The sequence below is a fragment of the Xenopus tropicalis genome, chromosome 3 (genome assembly GCF_000004195.4).
Source record: "Xenopus tropicalis strain Nigerian chromosome 3, UCB_Xtro_10.0, whole genome shotgun sequence".
Lineage (NCBI taxonomy): Eukaryota > Metazoa > Chordata > Amphibia > Anura > Pipidae > Xenopus > Xenopus tropicalis.
Genome location: NC_030679.2, coordinates 3,700,604 through 3,715,787, shown reverse-complemented (window position 1 = coordinate 3,715,787; position 15,184 = coordinate 3,700,604). Strand labels below are relative to the sequence as shown.

At 45.3% G+C, this 15,184-nt stretch overlaps 1 long non-coding RNA gene across 2 annotated transcripts in view; it reads right to left on the bottom strand.

The window, feature by feature from the left end:
• Positions 1 to 14,661, bottom strand: part of LOC105945878 — a 47,746-nt gene extending 33,085 nt beyond the window's left edge. The window contains exons 1-2 of one of the 2 annotated variants that reach the window (XR_004221898.1): positions 13,927 to 14,661; positions 13,409 to 13,484 (exon numbers count right to left, since the gene is read on the bottom strand). This is a non-coding gene — a long non-coding RNA (uncharacterized LOC105945878). The other variant, XR_004221899.1, reaches the window with a different exon arrangement.
• Between the last annotated feature and the right edge of the window lie 523 nt (positions 14,662 to 15,184).

The window sequence follows — 15,184 nt, the reverse complement described above, 5'->3', positions numbered from 1 at the left end:
TGGGAATGTTCTAATGCTCTGATTGGCTACAGGTTGGTCTGGCCCTGGGAATGTTCTAATGCTCTGGTTGCGTGCTTATGGGAGGGGGTTGGGTGGGCAGTGGTGGACTGGGGGGGCCATGGCGGGGGTTCCTTTGGGGATGTGGGGTCCTTGCGGTGGCAGCCCTGGTGGGCCCTGCACCCCCCAGTTTGACCCTGGGAAGGTTCAATTGCCCTGATTGGTCCTGCAGGGTGAATGAGCCTATTGGCTCGTGCTTCTGTCACTAATAAAACCTTTCCCGCTGGAAATAATGTGACTTTTCTGCCCCGAGAATCAAAACAGAATTAAAAAATGAGCCCCCCCCCTCGGAAACTGAAATCTCAGCACTAAAACTGCCCCAACAGGTAACGCTCTCGCGCTGCTGCCACGTTCTACATTCCTCTGACTGTCTCTCTCTCGGCACCGGCCGCCGGCGCAAGTCACCGGCCCTCCAGGGCTTCTATTGGCTGTTTGTACGGGGTAATGGGGGACGGTTTCTAAGAAACTCTCGCAGGGAAACTCACGAATTCTACAGAAAATGTGATCTCAGGTCTTTCCTAGAACCCATCCCGCCGGCACGTCTTTCATCTAAATATAGAGATTTCCTGAGGGGATTTACTTTAAAAAGCTGCATTTTCAGCAAACTGCCTCCCGTCTCATCCAGACAGATCTGGAACTCTTGGGAACCTGCCATGTCTGGGCCCCCCCCAAAGCCCCCAACTCACAGATATACCCCCATCTTACCCCCCCCCCCCACTGTCACAGTGTAACCCCCATATCATATATGCACATAATGTAACTGTATAATATATAGGCACAGATATACCCCCCATCTTTCCCCCAGCCCCACCCCCCCACTGTCACAGTGTAACCCCCATATCATATATGCACATAATGTAACTGTATAATATATAGGCACAGATATACCCCCCATCTTTCCCCCAGCCCCCCCCCCCACTGTCACAGTGTAACCCCCATATCATATATGCACATAATGTAACTGTATAATATATAGGCACAGATATACCCCCCCATCTTCCCCCAGCCCCCCCCCCCACTGTCACAGTGTAACCCCCATATCATATATGCACATAATGTAACTGTATAATATATAGGCACAGATATACCCCCATCTTTCCCCCACCCCCCACTGTCACAGTGTAACCCCCATATCATATATGCACATAATGTAACTGTATAATATATAGGCACAGATATACCCCCCATCTTACCCCCCCCCCACTGTCACAGTGTAACCCCCATATCATATATGCACATAATGTAACTGTATAATATATAGGCACAGATATACCCCCATCTTACCCCCCCCCCACTGTCACAGTGTAACCCCCATATCATATATGCACATAATGTAACTGTATAATATATAGGCACAGATATACCCCCCATCTTTCCCCCAGCCCCCCCCCACTGTCACAGTGTAACCCCCATATCATATATGCACATAATGTAACTGTATAATATATAGGCACAGATATACCCCCCATCTTTCCCCCAGCCCCCCCCCCACTGTCACAGTGTAACCCCCATATCATATATGCACATAATGTAACTGTATAATATATAGGCACAGATATACCCCCCATCTTTCCCCCCCCCCCACTGTCACAGTGTAACCCCCATATCATATATGCACATAATGTAACTGTATAATATATAGGCACAGATATACCCCCCATCTTCCCCCAGCCCCCCCCACTGTCACAGTGTAACCCCCATATCATATATGCACATAATGTAACTGTATAATATATAGGCACAGATATACCCCCCATCTTTCCCCCCCCCCCCACTGTCACAGTGTAACCCCCATATCATATATGCACATAATGTAACTGTATAATATATAGGCACAGATATACCCCCATCTTTCCCCCAGCCCCCCCCACTGTCACAGTGTAACCCCCATATCATATATGCACATAATGTAACTGTATAATATATAGGCACAGATATACCCCCCCATCTTTCCCCCAGCCCCCCCCCCCCACTGTCACAGTGTAACCCCCATATCATATATGCACATAATGTAACTGTATAATATATAGGCACAGATATACCCCCCATCTTTCCCCCCCCCCCCACTGTCACAGTGTAACCCCCATATCATATATGCACATAATGTAACTGTATAATATATAGGCACAGATATACCCCCATCTTTCCCCCAGCCCCCCCACTGTCACAGTGTAACCCCCATATCATATATGCACATAATGTAACTGTATAATATATAGGCACAGATATACCCCCCATCTTTCCCCCAGCCCCCCCCCCACTGTCACAGTGTAACCCCCATATCATATATGCACATAATGTAACTGTATAATATATAGGCACAGATATACCCCCCATCTTTCCCCCAGCCCCCCCCCCCCCCACTGTCACAGTGTAACCCCCATATCATATATGCACATAATGTAACTGTATAATATATAGGCACAGATATACCCCCCATCTTTCCCCCCCCCCCCCACTGTCACAGTGTAACCCCCATATCATATATGCACATAATGTAAACTGTATAATATATAGGCACAGATATACCCCCCATCTTTCCCCCAGCCCCCCCCCCCACTGTCACAGTGTAACCCCCATATCATATATGCACATAATGTAACTGTATAATATATAGGCACAGATATACCCCCCATCTTTCCCCCCCCCCACTGTCACAGTGTAACCCCCATATCATATATGCACATAATGTAACTGTATAATATATAGGCACAGATATACCCCCCATCTTTCCCCCAGCCCCCCCCACTGTCACAGTGTAACCCCCATATCATATATGCACATAATGTAACTGTATAATATATAGGCACAGATATACCCCCCATCTTTCCCCCAGCCCCCCCCCCCACTGTCACAGTGTAACCCCCATATCATATATGTAACTGTATAATATATAGGCACAGATATACCCCCCATCTTTCCCCCAGCCCCCCCCCCCACTGTCACAGTGTAACCCCCATATCATATATGTAACTGTATAATATATAGGCACAGATATACCCCCCCATCTTTCCCCCAGCCCCCCCCCCCCCACTGTCACAGTGTAACCCCCATATCATATATGCACATAATGTAACTGTATAATATATAGGCACAGATATACCCCCCATCTTTCCCCCAACCCCGCCCCCCACTGTCACAGTGTAACCCCCATATCATATATGCACATAATGTAACTGTATAATATATAGGCACAGATATACCCCCCATCTTTCCCCCAACCCCCCCCCACTGTCACAGTGTAACCCCCATATCATATATGCACATAATGTAACTGTATAATATATAGGCACAGATATACCCCCCATCTTTCCCCCAGCCCCCCCACTGTCACAGTGTAACCCCCATATCATATATGCACATAATGTAACTGTATAATATATAGGCACATATATACCCCCCATCTTTCCCCCAGCCCCCCCACTGTCACAGTGTAACCCCCATATCATATATGCACATAATGTAACTGTATAATATATAGGCACAGATATACCCCCCATCTTTCCCCCAGCCCCCCCCCACTGTCACAGTGTCACCCCCATATCATATATGCACATAATGTAACTGTATCATATATAGGCACAGATATACCCCCCATCTTTCCCCCCCCCCACTGTCACAGTGTAACCCCCATATCATATATGCACATAATGTAACTGTATAATATATAGGCACAGATATACCCCCCATCTTTCCCCCAGCCCCCCCCCCCCCCCACTGTCACAGTGTAACCCCCATATCATATATGCACATAATGTAACTGTATAATATATAGGCACAGATATACCCCCCATCTTTCCCCCCCCCCACTGTCACAGTGTAACCCCCATATCATATATGCACATAATGTAACTGTATAATATATAGGCACAGATATACCCCCCATCTTTCCCCCAGCCCCCCCCCCCCCCACTGTCACAGTGTAACCCCCATATCATATATGCACATAATGTAACTGTATAATATATAGGCACAGATATACCCCCCATCTTTCCCCCCCCCCACTGTCACAGTGTAACCCCCATATCATATATGCACATAATGTAACTGTATAATATATAGGCACAGATATACCCCCCATCTTTCCCCCCCCCCCACTGTCACAGTGTAACCCCCATATCATATATGCACATAATGTAACTGTATAATATATAGGCACAGATATACCCCCATCTTTCCCCCAGCCCCCCCCCCCCCACTGTCACAGTGTAACCCCCATATCATATATGCACATAATGTAACTGTATAATATATAGGCACAGATATACCCCCCATCTTTCCCCCCCCCCACTGTCACAGTGTAACCCCCATATCATATATGCACATAATGTAACTGTATAATATATAGGCACAGATATACCCCCCATCTTTCCCCCCCCCCACTGTCACAGTGTAACCCCCATATCATATATGCACATAATGTAACTGTATAATATATAGGCACAGATATACCCCCCATCTTTCCCCCAGCCCCCCCCCCACTGTCACAGTGTAACCCCCATATCATATATGCACATAATGTAACTGTATAATATATAGGCACAGATATACCCCCCATCTTTCCCCCAGCCCCCCCCCACTGTCACAGTGTAACCCCCATATCATATATGCACATAATGTAACTGTATAATATATAGGCACAGATATACCCCCCATCTTTCCCCCAGCCCCCCCCCCACTGTCACAGTGTAACCCCCATATCATATATGCACATAATGTAACTGTATAATATATAGGCACAGATATACCCCCCATCTTTCCCCCAGCCCCCCCCCCCCACTGTCACAGTGTAACCCCCATATCATATATGCACATAATGTAACTGTATAATATATAGGCACAGATATACCCCCCATCTTTCCCCCAGCCCCCCCCCCACTGTCACAGTGTAACCCCCATATCATATATGCACATAATGTAACTGTATAATATATAGGCACAGATATACCCCCCATCTTTCCCCCAGCCCCCCCCCACTGTCACAGTGTAACCCCCATATCATATATGCACATAATGTAACTGTATAATATATAGGCACAGATATACCCCCCATCTTTCCCCCAGCCCCCCCCCCCACTGTCACAGTGTAACCCCCATATCATATATGCACATAATGTAACTGTATAATATATAGGCACAGATATACCCCCCATCTTTCCCCCAGCCCCCCCCCCCACTGTCACAGTGTAACCCCCATATCATATATGCACATAATATAACTGTATAATATATAGGCACAGATATACCCCCCATCTTTCCCCCAGCCCCGCCCCCCCCACTGTCACAGTGTAATCCCCATATCATATATGCACATAAGTTGGGGTTGGAGTGGGGGTGGGAGTTGGGGTTGGAGTGGGAGTTGGGGTTGGAGTTGGGGTGGGGGTTGGGGTCGGGGTGGGGGTTGGGGTCGGGGTGGGGTTGGAGTGGGGGTTGGGGTCGGAGTGGGGGTCGGGGTCGGAGTGGGGGTCGGAGTGGGGGTGGGAGTGGGGGTCGGAGTGGGGGTCGGGGTTGGAGTGGGGGTCGGGGTGGAGGTTGGAGTGGGGGTCGGGTTTGGAGTGGGGGTTGGGGTTGGAGTGGGGGTTGGGGTTGGAGTGGGGGTCGGGGTGGAGGTTGGAGTGGGGGTCGGGTTTGGAGTGGGGGTTGGGGTTGGAGTGGGGGTCGGGTTGGAGTGGGGGTCGGGTTTGGAGTGGGGGTCGGGTTTGGAGTGGGGGTCGGGTTGGAGTGGGGGTCGGGTTTGGAGTGGGGGTTGGGGTTGGAGTGGGGGTCGGGTTTGGAGTGGGGGTTGGAGTGGGGGTCGGGTTTGGAGTGGGGGTTGGGGTTGGAGTGGGGGTCGGGTTTGGAGTGGGGGTTGGGGTTGGAGTGGGGGTGGGGGTCTCGGATTCATCCAAATACTGAAACTTCCACAAAAGATTCTTCCAAAACGATAAGCTGAATCCCAGCCCTAATTAACAATAATATTATCCCCATAAAACGGCCATTAAAGGTCAGGATTTGGTTTGACCCGGCGCTATGCATTCAGCCAAGTTCAAATCCTGCTAAACCCTATTGGTTTGGGGTTAGGGTTAGAGAGTTTAGAGTTACAGTTTAGGTTTAGGTTAGAGTTTAGGATAAGGGTTTGTGTCAGTTTTAGGGTCAGAGGTTAGGGTTAGAGGTTAGGGTTAGACAGTTTAGGGTTAGAATTTAGGGTTAGAGGATAGGCTTAGGTTTAAAGAGTTTAGGGTTAGTTTTACAGAGTTTAGGGTTAGAGAGGGTAGGGTTAGAGGGGTTAGGGTTAGAGAGTTTAGGGTTAGAGAGTTTAGGGTTAGAGAGGTTAGGGTTAGGGTTAGAGAGGTTAGGGTTAGAGAGGTTAGGGTTAGAGAGGTTAGGGTTAGAGAGGTTAGGGTTAGAGAGGTTAGGGTTAGAGAGGTTAGGGTTAGAGAGTTCAGGGTTAGAGAGTTCAGGGTTAGGGTTGGGGTTAGAGAGTTTAGGGTTAGAGAGTTTAGGGTTAGGGCTAGAGAGTTCAGGGTTAGGGTTAGAGAGGTTAGGGTTAGAGAGGTTAGGGTTAGAGAGTTCAGGGTTAGAGAGTTCAGGGTTAGGGTTAGAGAGTTCAGGGTTAGGGCTAGAGAGTTCAGGAGGTTAGGGTTAGAGAGGTTAGGTTAAGGGTTAGAGAGTTAGGGTAGGTAGAGAGGTTTAGGGTTAGGGTTAGGAGTTAGGTTCAGGGTTAGGGTTGGGGTTAGAGAGTTTAGGGTTAGAGAGTTTAGGGTTAGGGCTAGAGAGTTCAGGGTTAGGGTTAGAGAGGTTAGGGTTAGAGAGGTTAGGGTTAGAGAGTTCAGGGTTAGAGAGTTCAGGGTTAGGGTTAGAGAGTTCAGGGTTAGGGCTAGAGAGTTCAGGGTTAGAGAGGTTAGGGTTAGAGAGTTCAGGGTTAGGGTTAGAGAGTTCAGGGTTAGAGAGGTTAGGGTTAGAGAGTTTAGGGTTAGGGTTAGAGAGTTCAGGGTTAGGGCTAGAGAGTTCAGGGTTAGAGAGGTTAGGGTTAGAGAGTTCAGGGTTAGGGTTAGAGAGTTCAGGGTTAGAGAGGTTAGGGTTAGAGAGTTCAGGGTTAGGGCTAGAGAGTTCAGGGTTAGAGAGGTTAGGGTTAGAGAGTTTAGGGTTAGGGTTAGAGAGTTCAGGGTTAGAGGGGTTGGGGTTAGAGAGTTTAGGGTTAGAGGGGTTGGGGTTAGAGAGTTCAGGGTTAGAGGGGTTGGGGTTAGAGAGTTTAGGGTTGGGCCATGGGGACTTTATGATGAATAAGACACAGACAGACAGAGATATGATATTTGCTAAAATAAATTCTAGCAGTTGAGCTTTTGGGCTGAAAGTGACCCATTTGAACAATAAATCCCCACCGTATCGCCCTGACATTATTCTGACCGGCTCTTACAAAATGGCTTCCGAGTTCCGTGAACACTCCCTGCCAGAGAGCTCCGTACCCAGACCCCGACTGCCCACAGGCTGGCAGCTAGCGAGGGCCCCATAACCCAACACCCACCTCCTTCCCCCAAATATATTTTGTTTGAATTTACATCTCATCAAAAGGTCCAACTCATGACTCCGCCCCTCCTGCCCCAGTCTGTCCCTTCGGGTCCCATCCGACAATCGCCGGTACCCCCTCTGCTAAGAGTCGGCGCCACGTAGTAACTCACTTTTTAGTGAAAACTAAATTAAAGAATATTTTTTACATCCCATGATCCAACGCTTCGGTGCGTCTTTCCTGGATCCAATACGGATCTTTAAGATGGCGCCGGAGCGTCACAGTGGCACCATACGGAGCAGTGGGGGGCAAACTGCTGCCTCTACATTCAATCTCCATTGGGCCCCCCGTTCCGCTGCCTCCGATTGGCTCTGTGCTGTGCCCACGGCTGCGTGATCGACCCCCCCCATCGTGCAAACACATAAATCCGAACCTTTGGCCAAATAAAATCGAAGAACGGTCATAAAATTTCGAGATTTCAGACTTTATTTTTCTGAAATAATTCAGGAAAATTCTAATCAAAAATTTTTTTTTGGGGGGGGGGGGGGGGGCAATTTTTTCCTAGAATGATTCGTGTGAATCTCATGCCCCTTTCCAAAAAAAAAAAAAAAATCACAATCCACCCAAATTAGGAGGAACAAAAAAATCCTTCTAATCTACTTATAAATATTTATAAATGCCCCCAACCCCCCCCCCCCCCCCAAGGCCGTTGCCAAATGGTTGTGTCTGGAAGAGCAGGTGTTTGTCATTGTAAGAACCCAACGCTCCATTGTCCCCGATGGCACCGGCGTCACTGATCTCGTCTTCCCAACGTTACCGCCGGGATTATCCTGCGTCGACGGCAACAAATTTCTCAAGGTCAATTCTTTTTCCCACCCCCCCACCCCCCGGCCAGGAATTCTCTCTCTCTGACATAGGACTTCGACGGCATGCCCTTAGGTGACAGCGAATAGAAAAAGACTATTTACACCCTACAAATAGTCTTGGGGCAAAAATACAAAATTGGGTGGTGGGGGGGTCGGAATTCTACGTAGATGATAAAGTCACTGAGGGTAACTTTCTGCTTGAAATAAATTGGAAAACATCAAATTTTGTAAGTGGGAATTTTTATATTCGTCGTTATCAACGCCCCCCCCCACCGCCAAACGTACAACGAGGCGACGCCCTAAACAGGACTTCCTGTACAATGAGCGTTTTATAAAATATTGCACTTTATGTGGAATTATTACTCTACAGGAACCGCCCCGAGTGACCGAAGCTAAAGATACCCCCCCCCTTCAACCCGAACCCCAAAACCCAAGCTTGGTTGATGTTATGACTTAAGGACATCAGTGCCCCCTATTATTCCCCTTCCCAGTACAGGACGGTGTCACCATTCAACCAACACCGTGACCTAGATAATAATTATATCTCCCTCCAATTATCACCGTAATGAGCCGCCATGTTGGTCGCGAGTAGGTGGCGCGTCCTGCGCCCAATTTCTATTTTATCATGACGATTTAATGTAGTAATTTGTGTTCTACGGGTGGCTGGCCCACGTTTTACAGATATATAGGATCAGTAATATCTGGGTTTTCTGGATAAGGGGGTCTTTCCATAAGGTGGAACGGCTTGAGGCTTAGAATTGTTTTTGCCCCCAACATGGATTTATGCATCCCAGTTACCATCAAGTACAAAATTCTGTCTAATAATGTACTGGAATATCTACTGGAAGATGAGAAAGTGTCTAAAATTTTGCCATAGAACCTATTTTAACCATTTCATTTTGAATTCTCATCGATTGGGGAATTTTTTTAAATAAAAAAAGTTGCCCCTGGTCAAACTCCGCCAAGGGGGCATGGCCAGCCAGGCGAGAAATTCTTCCATGGTCTTTGATATTTATGGTAGTACGCCCCAATGCTTTACTACAACAAAAAATTCTCCATAGAACCTATTTTCAAAATTTGCTACTGGAGGGGGGGGGGTATTAATTCTTTTAAAAATTCTCATTGATTGGGGAATTTTTTGTAAATAAAAAAGTTGCCCGCGGTCAAACTCCGCCGAGGGCGTATGGCCAACGAGGTGAGAAATTCTTCCATGGTCTTTGATATTTCTGGTAGTACGCCCCAATGCTTTACTACAACAAAAAATTCTCGATAGAACCCATTTTCAAAATTGGTAACTGGAGGGGGGGTATTAAATTCCCCAATCAATGAGAATTTTAAAAAAATTATTTTGTAATTTGTAACTGGAGGGGGCGTAATATATTTTTTTTAAAATTCTCATTGCTTGGGGAATTTAATACCCCCCCTCCAGTTACCAATTTTGAAAATAGGTTCTATCGAGAATTTTTTGTTGTAGTAAAGCATTGGGGCGTACTACCAGAAATATCAAAGACCATGGAAGACTTTCTCACCTCGGTGGAGTTTGACCAAGGGCAACTTTTAAAAAAATTCCCCAATCAATGAGAATTTTTAAAAAAAAATTAATACCCCCCCCCTCCAGTTACAAATTTTGAAAATAGGTTCTGTGGAGAATTTTTTGTTGTAGTAAAGCATTACCAGAAAGTACTACCATAAATATCAAAGACCATGGAAGAATTTCTCACCTCGCTGGCCATGCTCCCTCCGCAGAGTTTGACCACAGACTTTTTTTTTATTTAAAAAAATTCCCCAATCAATGAGAATTTTTTTTAAATAAAAAAAAAGTTGCCTGTGGTCAAACTCCACAGAGGGGGCATGGCCAACAAGGTGTGAAATTCTTCCATGGTCTTTGATATTTTTGGTAGTACTTTCTGGTAATGCTTTTCTACAACAAAAAATTCTCCATAGAATCTATTTTAAAAATTTGTAACTGGAGGGGGGGGGGGGTATTAATTTTTTTTAAAAATTCTCATTGGGGAATTTTTTTAAATAAAAAAAGTTGCCCTTGGTCAAACTCCACAGAGGGGGCATGGCCAACAAGGTGTGAAATTCTTCCATGATCTTTGATATTTTTGGTAGTACTTTCTGGTAATGCTTTTCTACAACAAAAAATTCTCCATAGAATCTATTTTAAAAATTTGTAACTGGAGGGGGGGGGGTATTAATTTTTTTAAAAAAAATTCTCATTGATTGGGGAATTTTTTTAAATAAAAAAAGTTGCCCTTGGTCAAACTCCACCGAGGTGAGAAAGTCTTCCGTGGTCTTTGATATTTCTGGTAGTACGCCCCAATGTACTTTACTACAAGAAATTCTTGATAGAACCTATTTTCAAAATTTGTAACTGGAGGGGGGGTATTAATTTTTTTTTAAAATTCTCATTGATTGGGAAATTTTTTTAAATAAAAAAGTTGCCCGTGGTCAAACTCCATGGCCAGCGAGGCGCAAAATTCTTCCATGGTCTTTGATATTTCTGCTAGTACGCCCCAATGCTTTACTACAACTCCCAGTATCCTCTGGGAGCCGTGCCTCACAGGGATCTATAAATGAGCAATTGCTTGATACCCCCCCACCCCCAAAAGCTATTACGCTATGTAAATGTACACAGTACCCGCCTTGGAAAAAAAAAAAAGGCACCACTGGGAATATAATTGGAAGACAACAGAAGTGCATCACGGTGTAATTAACCCTTTCAGAGCCACAATGGCCAGATACAATACAAGGCCTTAATGGTAGAAATCAGAGTTAAGCCATAACCACCCCCACACCAAGGTTTACAGGGCTGGATATATCGTTTTTTCGGCTTATCTACAGGTACAGTAACCCTTTCAGCGCCGGGTGGAATGCTGCATTTGGGAGCAGTGATTTTTCATGATAAACATAAAAACAGATTCTGCCCCAGCACTTTGCACATTCCATAACTTTTTAACACATAAATGGATCACTGATTGGATCACTGTTTTTGTTGTTTTTTTTTTTTTTTTTGAGATCTAGGGAAATTGTAGCAATTTCATATACGATCAAATAGAACAATTACCATAAAAAATGCCGCGTAACGACAGCACCCCCCGTTCCCAAAATTGGGGTTCGGTTTGGGCACACCCCAATAGTGACTTGGTTTTTTTCTCCGTTTGCGGCGGCGAATGTCGACCCGGCGTGCTATTGGCAGAAAAGGGTTAAAAAAAAAAAAAAACTTCTATAAATGACGGAATAAAAAAATTATGATAAGCGGCGATGAAAATCCGTCATATTAGAAAGATAATGAATATTCTGCTAGAAACATCTGCAAATGGCGATTTGAGAAGCGACGCAGCTGCGTCCGAAGGCCAGCTGGGAAAAAAAACGTGTGCGGGGGGTGCTGTTACTTTTTATACAGTGGGGGGGGGGGGTCCCTTTCTACCAAAAACACTGTTAGACGCAAATTCATGGGCCTCGTTATTTCATTAAGAGTTAAAAAAAAAGTCAAATATTGTTCATTGGCTGTTACTATGGGACTGGGAATCACGGATACAGTTATATACAAACACAAATACACGCTATTAACAGAGACAGGCACGGTGGCAATTAATTTTTGATGGGAAAAGTCTAATGAATTTGTTTTATCAAAAAAAAATAAATAAATAAAGGTCCAGAATGTGGTTTGTACAACATTAAATAGTTGGAAGTGTTCTGTTTCTTATTTAAAGATATATATTCATTTATATTATTGGGAAGAGACCCCCTCAAATCAGATGTTAACCCCCGACTCCAACAGTCCCTGAATTTTTGATTCCAAGTGCAACAAGTGTAGCCGAGACCTCTCCTGCACCGTCTCGACCGCAGCAGGTCACGGGGAGCACAAGAGACAATGGGACTACGAGAGACTTTATCCAGGCCGTCCTCTCATTAAATCTACCCCCTTCCCCTAATTGTCTAATGGGCTTAATAGTGAAATCATTGCCGTCTCTCAGACATGGTCTTTACACAGCCCTGTCTGCTCGGCTTTGCAACCCACAAACCAGACGACAATTGGATTATAATAAGTCATTCATCCATTGGATTCCCAACAGAAATATTTTTTACAAATATATTTACCCCCCCCCCCGGCCGCCCCCGCCGCCAGAGAATTAGACGGACAGCATCAAATTATATATATATTATATATATATCTTGCACCAAAACAATAGACGAACGTGGAAAACAATGACCGGGAATGATTGACGCTTGTCATTCAAAAGAAAAACCCAAGCACCGCATTCTTGAAAAAACAACAATTGAAAAATAATAAAAGAGCAACGCAGGGGATCGTAATGGCTGCTGCAGTTTAAGCCCTTAATATTGTTTTTAAAAATGATAAAAAATTCAAATAAAATTTCTAGAATTGCCAATGTATAAATCCCCTTTCATTATCAATAGCCGATAAAACCGCAAATCCGGCAAATACGCGCGTCGATAAAGATATGTATCTATCGATCTGTTTTATAGTTTATATATTAACGGGGGAAAGGGTGGATATAAAAATGAAGCTATAATACATTTTAGGCACTGGCAAGGCCCTAAAAAAAAAAAAAAGTACCCCCAAATACCTATGCCAAGGGGTACAAATGGCGCAGCAAATGCCCACACTAATTAAATAATGGCAGAAGGCATGATCTCCTCGCTTGGCCTTTGCTGCCTGAAAATGAAAGTAAGCTGCTTAAGTTGCTACTGAGCACAGAAGGCTGGGAAGATAATTGAGCCACATGACTTATAATCTGCGTGATCAAAATTTGAGAGAATTTCCCCCAAAAATCCTCATTTGTCGCCAACGGGAAGACGACGAAAAGGGAGGACGTTTTTTCCCCCCTTATTTAGCAATCAGAAGGAAAGGGGGGTTCGTAGAGACTTCCTGAATTGGTCTTTTGCAGCTACTGCACCATACAGAGTCAAGGCAAAGTCAAACAGTCACGGATAAAATCAGGAGATTAAATTGAAGAAACAGTCTTACCCCTGCAGGAGGTGGGCAAAAGCCTTGGGCACCTAGAGACGGAGGAACTGGAGAACCTTCACCTTGCGGCCCCCCCCTGTGGAAAGCAAGAACAGGCTCAGAGCTTTTTCAATTTTTTGGTTTTTACAAGTGCTTGCAGGCCTTGGGAGAACTAAGAGACAGTTCTTACCTAGCAACGGGTTCTTGTCACCGTGCGTCCCCCCCCTTGCCACCACTACCCCTTGGCTACCAGCGACGACAGAAGGCATAGAGGGATGGCACAGAGAGCCAAGGACAGGGAGGGAGAGACATGGAAAGAGAGCGAGAGCAGGAGAGTGCAGAGCTTGGCCAGCAGTTAACTTGAATGAGAGACGTTAGCAAAGAGACAGCATATCCAGCGAGAGCTAATGGTCTTACTTCACTACCTCCATTATGAATAATTCAGCAGACACACAAAAAAAAAAAAAAACACACCCTCCGCCCCCTCGGCCATACAAACTCACGCTTCCAAATGCCCACAATAAAAAAAAAATTCTTACGGAATTGGGAAACAATTTCTTGACACCTTGACAGCTCGGACCCCGGGAACGCAGTGCGGTCGTTCGTCGGTTGCGTTTTTTTTTTTTTTTTTGCGTGCGTGAGTGCGCGCTGCCATTTTCCATGTTTGCCGCCTATTTTATGTCTTTTGTTTTCACGCTGGCACCTATCCCAGGCAGCGCACACGCATTTCCCTGCCATTCCAAAAATACATAGCGAAGGGGGGGGGGGTTAAAAATAAAACAAAAAAAAACTATCCCCCACCCCGATATTAAATTGTAGAGACCGGCTTTTTTAAAAGGAAATAAAAACGATCGACCCCATTCGCGCGCGACTGTTGGGAAAAAAAAAATGGCGGACAAATGCGTCACATTCAAAAAACCGTATAAACGCGAATAAGCCATTGGGAGAGAAGCACCGAATCGATTTCTCTAAAAATCCCTTGCAGCTCAGGGGAGAAAATGAAGAAGCAGAATTTCAATGGTTAAACCCCCCCCTAAAAAAAACAAAAACAATCCACGGGAAATAAAAAAAAACAGGGGGTTAAATAAAAGCAAAAAAAAAAAAAAAAACCCCATTTTTCCTATTTGCTGCAGTAGAAAAAGTTCTACTCTGAAGGGGAGGCCCTTGCAGGCAGAATGTAACTAGCGAAAAGCAGTCTTTTTCCCAACTCCCATCTCCCCCTTGTGAGCGAGAGAGCAGGCTGCCTCATAAAGAGGAGGAGTGGAAGAGACAGCCAAAGAGATGGGGTTTGTGCTGATGATGAAAGCGAGGTCCGGCCCTGCTCGAGCCCTGCTAGCGAGATCCCACAGCCCCTCGCACAGACGCACTCTGCTCCCCTCCGCACAACAGCCACTCAAGCCCTCTGTCTCTCCTGTACTGCGAGACCCCCATCCATGGCACTCTCTTTTCTCTCTCAATGTTTAAAAAAAAAAATCCAAAAAATTCAAAAATTCACCCTGAATATTTGCCCCGGCTCTTGGAGAAATTATATAAAAAACATTTATTTTCTCAAACGTATTTCTACAAATAGACAAAAAAACATAAATCTGCCGGCTCAACCTAACGTCGACAAAAACTCGTGTATTCATAGAGAATCCAATTTTTTGTTTTTTAATTAGCGCTCGTTTCCAATCGCCATTTTTTAATTGCGGGGAAAAAAAAAGACGACGTCAGGCGGCGCCGCGGCAATTTTTTTGTTTGTTTCTTCGAAAACAATAAAACCAAAAATCGCAAAGGTCTGTCGACAACCGTGGGCGA